At 38.7% G+C, this 13,034-nt stretch overlaps 1 protein-coding gene across 2 annotated transcripts in view; it reads left to right on the top strand.

The window, feature by feature from the left end:
• SPATS2L (spermatogenesis associated serine rich 2 like) overlaps positions 1-13,034 on the top strand; it is a 147,064-nt gene that overhangs the window by 40,800 nt on the left and 93,230 nt on the right. The window lies entirely within an intron of this gene.

Here is a 13,034-nt window from a genome sequence, read left to right as displayed (position 1 = left end):
AAATGCTGAGGGGAATTTACCACATTTATATCCTCTGAGTACTCCTCTTCCTCTGGATTGAATTGTTGTGCTGTTCATAGTGAAAGGATGCACAAGGATAGAGGATGATCAGTTAAAATCCAGTTGGAGTAACTGATAAGGCTTAAGAATTCTTGCTTTGACTGACAGTGTAATTTCACAATAAACACAGAGGAGTATGTTGTTGAGCTGGGAATTATGCAAAGAAGATTGCTTGGTGATGTGCAGTCTTTGCAGGGTAGCTGTAAACTTACTGAACTAAGACTATCTTTGTTTCTTCTGAAGACCTGAGAACAGGATGTGTAACCAGCATCAGAATCTTAAAAATAGCAGAGAAGAATGTATCCTTCAGATAACCCTTAAAACTCACTGAAGGACAAAGGGCTCTTCTACACACCAAGGCACAAAATACTGAATTTCAAGAATAGTTTCTATCATAGCTGCTGATGATGATCTGTGCTGTTGGACTCTAAGATTCTTGGTTGTTTGGTCCTTCTTCGGATTTATGCACTGTGCTTTCCTCTGGTGTGGTTACTCTAAGTCGTCCACCGTGCAGGATTCCTTGTGACTAAATAATACAGGTTGAGGGTCCTTCAGAGCTCTTAGTTATCTCTCTGGCCATAAGAAAATTCACTGACAAATTAGGCTCACTGAGCCTGAACCATTCTTTTTCTGAGCCCAAGGCTTTTCTCCTCTCGTTGCTGTTCTTGGTAGATGTGTTCTTTTGCTGTTTTTTAAGGGATTTCGAAGAGGACAAAATACTTAGTTAAAAAAAAACTACACAAACAAAACACTTTTCTTACTCTGCTGTGAGTATTATGACAGAGAGTGTAAGAAGAAAAATATGTGTCCATTTAGGGAAATAAAAAAGGCAGGCATCTAGCAGGAATCCATTTGAGCTTATAAGAATACAGAAAGAATTTCTGATTTGAAACAGGAGTAATTGTGCTGTCAGAGGGAGACTGACTTATACCCAACTAGTTATCATGTGATTTAATTATTCTGTAAAATCTCCTTCACAACTGTGTGCAATATCACACTGAAAAATTAATCCTTTAGTTCCTCTATGTTATGTGCTTAATGACATTAAAAAAATGCAAAAGATTCTGTGTGAAATGGAGAATAACTTAAAGCAGAAAACAAAACAAGGCTTATGGTGTCAGCCAAAGTCCACCGAATTCACTCGTGTGATCTGTATCAGGCCCAAAATAACTAACTGAAATTTACAGATTATCAACATGTTCATTTTCTGATTATCAATATGTTCATTTTTCTTGCTGACTTTCTAATGGAGTAGTAGAATTTTCCAACAAAATTGAAAGCTGACATAATCATTTTAGAAAGGGGGAAGTAAGAACCTCCGGTTACACATTGATTTCTGAATATACAGTGCTACATAAACATTTGAAATCTCTGAATGCCATACACGTGCTTGAAAGTAAAGCATTTTTAAAGATAATTGATTTGCTGTCAAATTGAAAGAAATGTCCAGAAATGCTTTTAGTGAAAAATAATAAATAGTGGATGAATAACACCTCAGAAGTGTACCATTCTTATTCCACATTATAAGCTATAGTTGGAAAAAGCTGTTAAAACAAATCTGATTTCTGTAAATGTAACCCAACCACCTCATGACACATTTTTCAACTGCAGTTTGTAATCAAATCATAGGGCCAAGTGAAAAGACTGATTTAGTAGTAATGTAACCCGGGTTACACTGTGTGCGTGTGTGCAGTCTGTAGATTCACAATGGTCTGTGCTCTGTGACACGATGTGGATTACCCTGAGTTTGGCAGCTCTGAGGAATCCAGCTTGAAATAGCGTGAGCACTGTTGGATGCTCTTCTGGATGTGTGCATCCATGACCTTTGCAACCGTTTTGCTGGAGGACAGTCAGTTATTCAGCTGCTGTAAATCTACCACATTCCAAAACCGTCAGTGCATCTGCATTCTTCCACACAAGCTGATACTCCCTCTCAGAGGATACTGCATTTTCTTACCCCCATGCTAACAGCAAAAGCACATAAATCAATTCATTAAATTTATGAAGGGGAGTAGACTCATGAAAAACCTGTTGGATCACATCCTGTAAAATTAAGTTCAGTTTAACTGGAATAAATAGATTATTGTTTTCTAGAATGGACTCTTAGCAATAGATTATGGTACTCGTATTTGGGCAGCTCAGAAAAGTGCTGAGAATTGAATTCTTCTACTCATAAGTGCTGAAAAGGCACTAAAAGCTACGAGTGTGTTTTCTGTTCCAAAATCTCATTACCCAGTAGGACGTGCAGAAGATTCCCCACTGAGCTATGGTGAGCCCACCCATTGTGCTCTGGCCCCAGAGCACCGGTGGTTCAGTGAGCTGCAAACGAAAATGAAACGCAAAATGTTCTAGTTTGAGTCTGATCTGTGTCGACATGCCACAAAGTAACCCGCTGGTTCCACCAAAATGTTTATGGTGGGAGCAGTGCGAGTTCTCCCATCAGCCAGGTATGGAGTGAGCCCGTCGCTGCGAGCAGGAGCGTGCTGGAGAGGGAGGCACGCTTTGGGACACAAAGCTGCTGCACCAGCAAACAGAAAGATTTATTGGTTGTGAAATGATGCTGCTTGTTTGGGTATGAGATTAGCATAATCTGTCATATGGTGTCGTTTCATCCATTTATAATAGGTTGCAATTATGAAATACTCTCCTTTTGAATTATATATAAAATTCATTTGGTTCATAGCATAAGTGCCTCTCCAGGCTTATCTGTGAATTTCATTGTAATTCATAGCTTTCTCCTAAGGTAGCCCCCAACTAATCAGTGCTTTACAAGCTAATCAGCTCATACTGTCACAAGTGGCATAATACAAGTAATTATGCTTTAATTCAACTTCTAAACAAGGAGGGGAAAAAATCAGATTGAACAAAAAGAGGCTTATCATGAACTCATGAATTGATAATCATGATTAATGGAGGGTCTCTGGGAGAAGATGTGGTTAAATCTCTTGCCTGTGACCTTTTCATTGGGTATGGTAGAAAAATAAGCGCATGTATGTTGCCCCAGCCAGCAGCCAAGAACTTGTTCTCTCCAGTATCTTCTCCTAATCAAATCTGTTATCACTTTCACATGTGGGAAAAAAAATAATTTCTTTCTTAGACAGTCTCACTGTTAAATATGTATGTCCTGGTTCTTGGTGTCACCTGTATATTAAAGTGAAAGGACAAACTGTTTCTCTAAATTGCATAATTTTGACAGGGAGTGAGGATTCCCAGGTCCCATTCTTCATTGTGTTCTTGAATCCTGATAAACATAACAATAATTGTCTAATATTTATATAAAGATCTGCAAGGAAAGATGATATAAGCACAAAACAGTGTTCTTAGAGAAGCTAACTTTTAGTAGGTCTTTGTTTTAGAAAAATGTTTCTGTGGTCTGGGTGGTAATTCAACACGACAGAAAGAGAGAACCTCTACAACCTCAACAGACACGCCAGGTGAGAGGGGAACCCTTTGAGAGGGGAAAGGGAGGTAGTCAAGTTCCACCATTGATTCAAAACCAGATGATATGGTGTCTACTCTGTGTCAGAAATCTCAAACCAAGTATACCTTCTTTTCCTGGAAAATAAATCAATATCAAACCAGAAGCTTCATCTTATTTAGCATTGGCAGGAATTATTTCTAACTTGGGCCCATAAGGCTGCTTAGAAGTCAGTTTCTAATTCAATTAGAACTTGTGTTGCATTAGAACTGGTGTTTCAGGAATAGATGGATTAGATTTCACTTGAATATTTGCCTTTGCCATTTTGCAGAAATAATGAAAGGCATAAAAAGGGTAAATCAGGGTAAGACCCAGACACACACAGTCTGTCAGCTCTGCAGTTTCACTTTCTTGGAAATGAAATTGGAATCCATATGAGAGTACAGGGTTGTAAATGGAAAAACTTTTATATTTCACTGGACTGAGTCTAGTGTAATACTTGGGACTTTTTCATGTGCCAAGAAATTCTACATGACACTGGATTTTAAAATCTTTTTTATTTTTAGAATTTACCTATTCTTTAAACTAACAGAAGTGTAGTTATCTGATGAGACTGAAATACAGGTATTTTAAACCAGTTAAAAGAAATATGCATTTGTTTAACATACAGTGTCCTTTGGTAATGAGTTCCATCAGTTTAAGTCCCAGAGACAAGCAGGATTTAAATATCATTAAAATGCAGATGGCAAAATCAACTGTTATACATGCTTTTTAAGACTAGGTTATATTCCTGAAAAATACAACTGGAGGATATGAGAAGAAATCCCCCATTTATCAGGTCTCCAGAGAAACCAACCTCTCAGTTAACCAGACTAGAAATGGGAGAGCTTGGTTTGCTCTCCAGGAGTGTGTGATGTGCAACCCGAATGTGAAATGGGCTCTCTAAGTGCCACAGAACTGCATTCAGCACGGAACTGGAGGCTGGTCCAGGGTGCCAAATGTAAGTGATTGACATTAGTGGCAACATTTATGTCTTAGGGTTTTATAATAGGCACATACGTAGCTAAAGTGTTCCTGAAACTGTGTAGTATTGGACCTGGAAGGATTCTTGAACAGGGTAAAGAAATTCCAGGCAGATGCTGTTCTGCCTGTAGTAATGGTTGCAGCTCTGGGTAGTTGCAGTAAATGCAAACACTGAAGTTGGATTTATTTTTTCCCCTTTGATGCAGGGTGAGCTCTCTGAAAGCACAGTACTAAATGAAGTGCCTCTTCTTCAAACCAGCACCTGACCCCAGCCAGCAGCTGCTGACACTCCCTGCAGCAGCTCCTCACAGTGGGGAGAAAATAGGAAAAATGAAATTAAGAGAACTCCACAGTGGAGATAAAAACCAATTTAATAGGTGAGGAAAAGAATGGGGTAGGGGGAAACAAGTGAGGCAAAGGAGATGGCACCACCTCCTGCAAGCAGAGCAGTGCCCAGCCAGTCTCGAAACATCCACTTTAGAAGCCAGAACACCCCCCATCTTTTTCTTCTTCCAGTTTTTTTTTGTGAACTCGAGGATACATCACATGAAATGTGCCTTGGGTCAGTGAGCACTGGCCGTGTCTGGTGCCAGCCTCTTGCCCACGCTCAGCCTGGCTCTGGGGCTGTAGCTGGAAGCAGAGGTGGCCTTGACACTGTGCGAGCGCAGCTCAGCCGCAGCCAAAACACCGCTGTGTTGTCAGTGCTGTTACAGCCACAGAGCCAAAACACAGCGCCATGTGGCTGCTGTGAGGAAAGTTAACTCCGCCCCAGTCAGGCCCACCGCAACCCCAAATCATACCGCTTTTTTTTCTTTTTTTAGTTTGCTTTTGTATATCATAGTTTAAAATTCAGATTTTCCATTTTCTTTGAATTTATTTTCTCACTGTAGAGACATCGAGTGCTCGGTTTTCCTGAGGTGGTTGCCACATTTCATTGCTGCTGAGACTCCTTGGCCTGTTCAGCTTTGTTATGATCTCTGTCGTGTTTTTCACTAGCACTCTGAGGCCTATATTTGCTTACGAGCAAAATCTGTTTTGCTTAGCCTGGCATTCTTCTTGGTACTCCTGGTAGGTCTTCACAGGTTCTTCAAAGCTATTCATTTAGGACTAGTAGAAAAAATTATTAGCCCTCTTTGTTCAGTCACCAAGTGTCTTTCAAATTTCTCTCTTTTACAATTGCTTTTCTACCCGACATTTCCAAATCATCTGTGCTATGACAGACATCTGCCCCTGTCTCGGCAGACCGTGGCCTTTGCAGGCACACAGAACATTCTCACTTCATTCCAGTTGTCAAAATCATTCTTGTAAGATTCTGGGGCAATGCTGCATCCCCACTACAGTTTACTACCAGACAAGGTGTGTCTAGTTTTGAATCAAATTGCTGGGTATAATGCCTAGCTCTAGACTTTGTGTCACTGCATATTTGCATATACTCTGTATTTTTTCTTGGAGCAATTGTGAGCAATTTACTTTTGCCTTCACTATCATATTTTCCTATGACTGGAACCCACTTAATTCCTTCAGTTTCTCAATGTCTTTATTAAAATTGACATCCCACATCCATCCTCATCTTTGCACAACAATTCTTTCAGGTTACTGGTTTGGAGAGCTGGATGCCAATTTCACTCCCTAATTCACAGTGCTAAGGAGCCTTTGTGACCCTTTTTTTGCCCACAGGAACAGCCCCAACCTTGCACTGACCCACTTGTAACTCTTATTCTGCTGCAGTCTGCTTGCCCAGCTTCAGAAGTTCCTCGTGGCTGATTCCATCTTCTCAGGTCAGTTTACAGTCTCCCCCTAAAGCTTTTCTCCCTTTCTTTTCACATTTTTAGGTTAAAAAGAAAATTACTATGTTCTGTTCTCACATGGAATGAAATTAGTCTTACAATTTCCCCCCTTCACCTGCAAAGATACTACAAATACTTTTTGGATCTGGGGAAAGGAAGTCTTTTGATCTCTCTTCCTTTCCTTGGCACCTGTGGCACCAGACTTTTGAGCTTCTCCTAAGACTTCTCTCTGAGAAGAAAACAATAAAATTTTTCCAAATGTCATCACCCTTAGAAGAAATGTAACATTCCAGTAATTTTAAAATGTTTAAACATTTAGTAGTGATATTATCCAAGGGTTTTGTATATTGTCTTAAATGTAAGGCATGCTACAGAATAGACATCAGTGAAGTTCTTCAACCACATGTAATTGAAAAAAGTACTGCAGGAAAAGAGAAAGGTTGTTGTGGAGGGGTCATGGATCTTTCAGCAGTGATGACACTGTTGACTGACAAGTTAATGTATATATACATGTTAAAATATAATGTGGGGTCAGTTTTGATTAATTGTTGTTTATATATGTAGTTTTGGCGTGTATATATAAAGTAGGTCACAAGTTTCTGTGAGAACGATACAAAGAACCTGAGCCTAGGGAGGCTGGGATAGTGTGAAAGCTCAGAAAACACAGCAAATGAGATAAAGTGAGGAAAGGAACTTCTTAGGCCAGAAAAAGGAAAAGCAAAATGGAGATTAAAATGAAAATATAGAAATTGTTCTAAGAAGAACAGTGATATGTTGTCCTTCCACTGGGCATGGGAAATTAATACACAACAAGGAAAACAGAAGTTTGATATGAGGAAAGATTTTTTTTTTTGTTATACAGGCTTTGAAATGTTGGAGTTTTGAAGGAGGCTGAGGAACTTTCCTCAGCGATGTTGGACATGCACCTGCCAGGACGGGCTAAGGGTGTTCTGGCATTCTCTTCTGCACCCCATCTATTTTCATATACTAACTTGATTTTTAATACTACAGTAAAGGCAAGATTTTTCCCACTTTTGTTCTCACAGAAAGCTGATTCTTAATATTATTAATGTGCAAGTAATAACAAGGCTATAAACCTTTTGGTTTTCTAATTTTTCTTCTTTTTTTCCTATTTTTTGAAAATGTTTAACTTAAGGTCATATCACACCTTCCCCCATTCAGTTCAGTTTTATTCGCTCTCACAATTTTATTATGATTTTTGCACTGTGTTGTATTTTTTTCAAGTTCTAGCTCCTTGTCAGCTGTGACCAGGTGAAATGTTGCTTCTGGTTTTTTGAAACTAGTAAAAAAATTATTCATCATGGGAATGTTTGACTAAACAGCAAACAATTAAAAAAAAAAAAATCAAAGGTAAACAAATTATTTCTGAAAAATATTATTCTTTGAAAACAAACTCATGCTTTTGGGTATGCCTGAACCACAATTTTTAAGGCAGACGGTGCTGAGCCCGTCTAGACTGCGCTGAGTTATTTTAACATATTTCCCCAGTGTTTCAGATAGGAGAGCTGACTGGCACTTACATGACTCCTTGCTTCAGTTCCTACATAGCAAACAGGAAAGGTTTTCGTGCAAAAGGCAAAAGTGCTGGATTTTGTTAAAGCAAGTGAAAAGTCTTTCAGAACAAGAATTTTGGAAATGGAGAGAACTTTATACTGATATAAGACACTTCCATTGAAATCTTTGGGTACCTTGCTACTGAGAGCAGCTTTGTATTTGATTTACATAATTTTGCTTTTTAATTTGTATAATTTTTGTATGTATCGCAAATTATTATGAAATATTTATGCCCTGCATATGAGCAAACCCCAAGCTTTCTATGTTTGACTCTTACCTGTGACTTTATGTAATAATCAAATTTTTTTGTTTGTTTGATTTTGTAAGTACAAATTTTAGGTTGATACAGAAAAATGTTTCTCACCTCGGTTTACCTTGCACTTCTGACAATATTTTTCTGAATTTATTTTACTGATGGTATTGAAAACATGTATCTTCTTGTTTGCAAGAATTTCTGAATCCCAGACTTCTTTTGGTCTCTTGACTAAGAAAAAAAGGCAAGAAATAATGTTTCAGTAATTATTATATATTTAATGTGTTCGGGAATTGGGGATAAAATTCTCCCTCAATAAAGTCAGCTGCCTTTTAAAGGGATTAAATCCTGAAGTTGGGTTATTTCCTTTCCTAGGATTCAACTGCAAGTAAGTTTTCTTTCTGAGCTTCATTTACCTTAGGCTGAAATATTATAATGCTCGTATAACTTGTTAAAGTTCTTTTGAAGTTTGCAGAAGTGGAATGAAAAAGATCTCCAGTCTGGCCCAGTGTTTCTCCAGATGATACCTTTGAGTAACCACTGAGATCCTAACACAGTTTAAGCTTGCCTTCTTTCAAACTCTGGCAGCCTTGGAGTAAAATCAGCCAGGATTAAGAAATTTTCCTCCATCTCCCATGGCCTCTTAGACTTTAACGTTTCAGTTCTGCAAGGAGCTGAGGAGCCTGGCCTTGATCCAGGTAACTATTTGGATTTTAGGAGTTGCCACCCATATAAAGTGACACACTTGGGTCCTGTTTGCCATTTCCCTTGTTCAAACCCTGAAAGATTAGGATCTTCATGCTCATAATTTGCACCGTGCCAGAAGGAAGGTGCCCAAGCTGCACAGTCCTGGCAACTGGGACACTTTAATGGAGAAGCCACAGTGCCCACTTTCATTCTTGTCACACTCTTTCTTAACCATCAATTACTGAGTGTGACTAAGAAAGGAGGCACTGAGGTCAGATTTATGATATGCCCCTGTGCCACTGGTGTGGACAAGTTCAAGTTTTCTCTCCTGGCTGAAATGTCACTCCCTCAGCTGACAGAAGGTGTGTCTCCTGATCTCTAAAATGTAGAAATGAACATTGCTTTACTTTATCAAACAAATAGTTTCGGAAAACCACAAGACTGACAAATATGCTTTTAGTCCTGGTGTTGCAAACTGAGCTGGCAGGGAACAGAAGGTGAAATCTTAGTGGCAGTAATGGCAGTGGGCCTCTTATTTTTCTCGTATTATTTTCCTGGGACCAAGTGTTTTAGATGATTGGTTCAGAACTTTACTGCCCAGCTTATATTTTAACTCTTCTATTCTAAAAACAAAACAAAACAAAACAAAACAAAAAAAACCAACAACAAAAAAAACACCAAACAAACAAACAAAAAAAACCACAAAAAAAACCCAAAAAAACCCACAACACAAAAAACAACCCAGGAATAAATATTCTATATTTTAAACATACTTAGCAGGAGATGTGAAATGCTAAAAGAACTAATCTTATGGGTGTGAAGAACTCTCACTGCTCTGAACCACTTGCAGGTTATACTTAATGCCAGTCCTGTATGTTTGATATGATGGGAAAAGATCTTGATGTCTTAAAAGAAGTCGGTGGTATATGAATATTCTTAGGATATGCATTTTTCCAGATGTCATTTCTGGAGGGATTATTCTAATTGTTAAATACAGTCAGAAACTGGCAATAAATAACTGAAGTGAAATGAAAGATTGTTTCAAGAATCCTCATAGAAACTTCTTGGTTCATTCAACTATCAGACAAGCAGGTTGGCTAGCAATAAATCACACTTTATAAGTGACAGTTGAATATATTTTATTTGGAGTGATACTCAGGCAAGATTAAAAGATGTCAGAGAACATTGAATTGATAACATCAATTTATTAATAATGGGTGAAATTTGGAGGTCCTTCCACGGTTTTTGATTCAGTGCTCTACTTCAAGAGAAGCTGAATAAACATTAAGTAACAACTGATTCTGAACTTCAAAATGTGACCCAGTAATACTTACCACTTATGTTGTGCTCTGAACTTTCAGAGCTCTTCTGTGGGTCAAATTTGGAACACAAAGGGACTATTGAAGTGAGCATGATTTGGTCAATTAACCTGTTAAATCTCTGCATGCAAGGCAGTCAGAGGCCTGCTGTGGTTTTGGAGAGGGGTTACTCAGATCCAGCAAGTTACAATATGTTGAGAATCCCATAGAGGTTGTATCCAAGTAGGGGCCTTGTTGGACCCCTGCTCCTTGTGGAATAATAAATCACATGGAACTTTTTCAATTGGAAAAACATATTAACTTGTCTGCTACTCCAGCTGGAGAGAATAAAATCATAATGCTTTATGATAAATTGCATACATTTCTTGTATATATACCATTTGTGAGACATTTATCCCCCTGAAGTTGAAACCACAATGACACATATAAACGGGTTTTTATAATGCACCATCCATGGAGACTGGAGGAATATTAAGGATTAATTAAAAGCATAAGTCACCAAAGTTGATTAGAATGCAAACTAGGTCTAATTTCATGCAGGATCCATTAAAGGCAGCCAAGGTTGTAGCAGAGAGACAAAAAGACTGAAGAGCTGCTATATTTAGATGAAAAACATACACGAAAGGCAAGAATCCCACAGATGGGAGATGAAGGATTAAAGTGACAAAGGCAATAGGAGCCACAAACCAAAGTGGGGAATCCTGTTGCTGGATTTCAGTCACATTGAAGGCTTCTCTGAGGTGACTTACCAGAGCCAGCTAAGTGGTCTTTGGTCAGAATTGCTGAGTGTCCTTGAGTTCTGCTTTCATGGAGGCAGAAGTGCCCGGTTGTTTTTTGCATGGACAGCCCGTGTAGGTCTCTCACACCCTGTCCAGTAGGCTAGAGAGAGGCAGAGTGCTAACAGTGGCCCAAGCAAAATCAGTTTTGTGTGACAGTGGTATTCCTATTGCCAGCTTGGGAGAGCTGTTTCCAGTTGGTGTGAATTGTCCACTGTTCTGATTCTTTCTCCTGGTGCTCCCTGAACATGGCCGGTGGCTGTGGCTGACTAGGAAGAGAACTAAGTTTTTCTGCTTTTGCCAGGTGAAGAAATGTGTAGTCACACCTCTTGTTTAAACTGTGAGATTGTGAGCAGCATGCATAAGTATTTCTCCTTCAAAAATCAGCATACCGTGATTTGGTTTGTTTTTAATAAAACTTTTGATATCATTCCTGTCTTGCGGGTATTAGCAATTACCATGCTGCTTTTCCCTTTCTCTAAAGCTTTCTACATGCTAATAGCAGCTTCACTTATTAATTTCTAGTGCCATCCCTTGCAGCCAGCTGTTTCATCACAATTGCTCCGCCATTCAGCTCATGGTAGTTACTGCTTTGATGGATTACAATCAGGATTTTGATCCCAGAGCAGCTTTGCAATAGCAATCAATAGCTGAGCATGACAAATTATATCCTCCTGAACCCATATTTGGCTAAATGCCAGCATTTAATCTCACTTGACCACTGTGTAGCTTTCAGTCATTTTAATCACAGCACTTTGCTAAGGGGTTTGTAGCCATTTGTTGGTATCTCTGGAACAAGTATTAGAACTGCATTTTACTGTACCTTAAAGTCCCACATTAAATTTTATTGTAAATCTGAAGTTTTCTCCCATTGGAAAGTCATTTTAGAAGAAATACACGTAGGCTTGTCTTTTCTTCATTGCTTTTTGTTGTTTGGGGCTTTGTTCTTGGAAATGCAGCTGTTGCTTTATATAATTTAAATTAACAACGGCTTCCTAGCCTGTTTTATTATAGCTCAGTACTTCTGGGACTTAAGGTTTGATATTGCATATAGTCAAGGTTGCAATTCTTAATTTACAACTGTTACAGAAATACAAATGCACAGAAACTATTTGTTGATGCCCTCTTCATTAATTCTCATGGAGAATATAAAGCTTTGGGAATTTTGATAGCAATGTAAGTGCTATCAAATCTCCAAAGTCCCGGCAATCTCATGGGTATCAAGGGTAAACCCTTTAAATACTGAAGCAAGATGTATATAGTAGAAAATAACAATAACATTCTGCCACTGTTGTGTGTGGGCATTACCCATCATTTTGAAAGCTCTTTTAGACTTGCTTCCTGTCCTTCAACTCTCTGGTTTCTACAAAAGGATAAATTATGTGGATTTGATTGGCGAAATTGCCAAGCTTCCTCAGGTAGGTGCAAACTTAGTCTCTGTTCAGGAAGTTGTTTGTACTTCTGCTTGGTATTTATAGTCTAATTTAATGAGGTGTAGGGGAGAGGAGAGTGCTGTGAAACCCAGCTCAGCAGCTTCAGCATTTATTTGTTCACGGGATATTCTCTTTTGTGCCTCTTGAAGATCTTTTCAATAAGCGAAGTTTACAGAAACAATACGTATTATTTTTCCTTCGTTAATTCAGACTTTTCAGTTGTGAAACTATACTGTTCAGCTCGTGGTCTGTAGGGATGAAGGTAAAGTTTTTGAACTGTGCCTGCAAAACAATGTCATCTGTAACTGTAAGACTTAGCACTGCTGCAGCTAGTAAGTGTTGGATATAGGAATGATGGGGATCTGCGCATAAATTTTTCACTATTTTTTCCAATGTTGAATATCCAGTTTGGAGTTCAATTTTTGCAACTGTGAACAGTGATGAAGACTGAAAAACAGCTTTTTTAATATAAAAAAACCTGTTCTACTTCAAAGGGTTTCTCTAAAGCTGGGAATCAAATGGCATAACTGTTGCAGCCTGCAGCTTCACTCTACCCCCTTTCTTGATTTCTTTTGTCTGCCCCTGTTCCTGTGCGGATATTAACTCTCACTTTGCTGTAGACAAAACACAGTTTATACGGTGTTTGTGACACAAGGGGGGCGCAGCTAAGTACTTGGTTGTTTTGTGGTCAGCTCAGCGGGAT

Source organism: Hirundo rustica, chromosome 7 (genome assembly GCF_015227805.2).
Source record: "Hirundo rustica isolate bHirRus1 chromosome 7, bHirRus1.pri.v3, whole genome shotgun sequence".
NCBI classification, from domain to species: Eukaryota; Metazoa; Chordata; class Aves; order Passeriformes; family Hirundinidae; genus Hirundo; species Hirundo rustica.
This window is presented reverse-complemented; position numbering and strand designations above follow the sequence as displayed.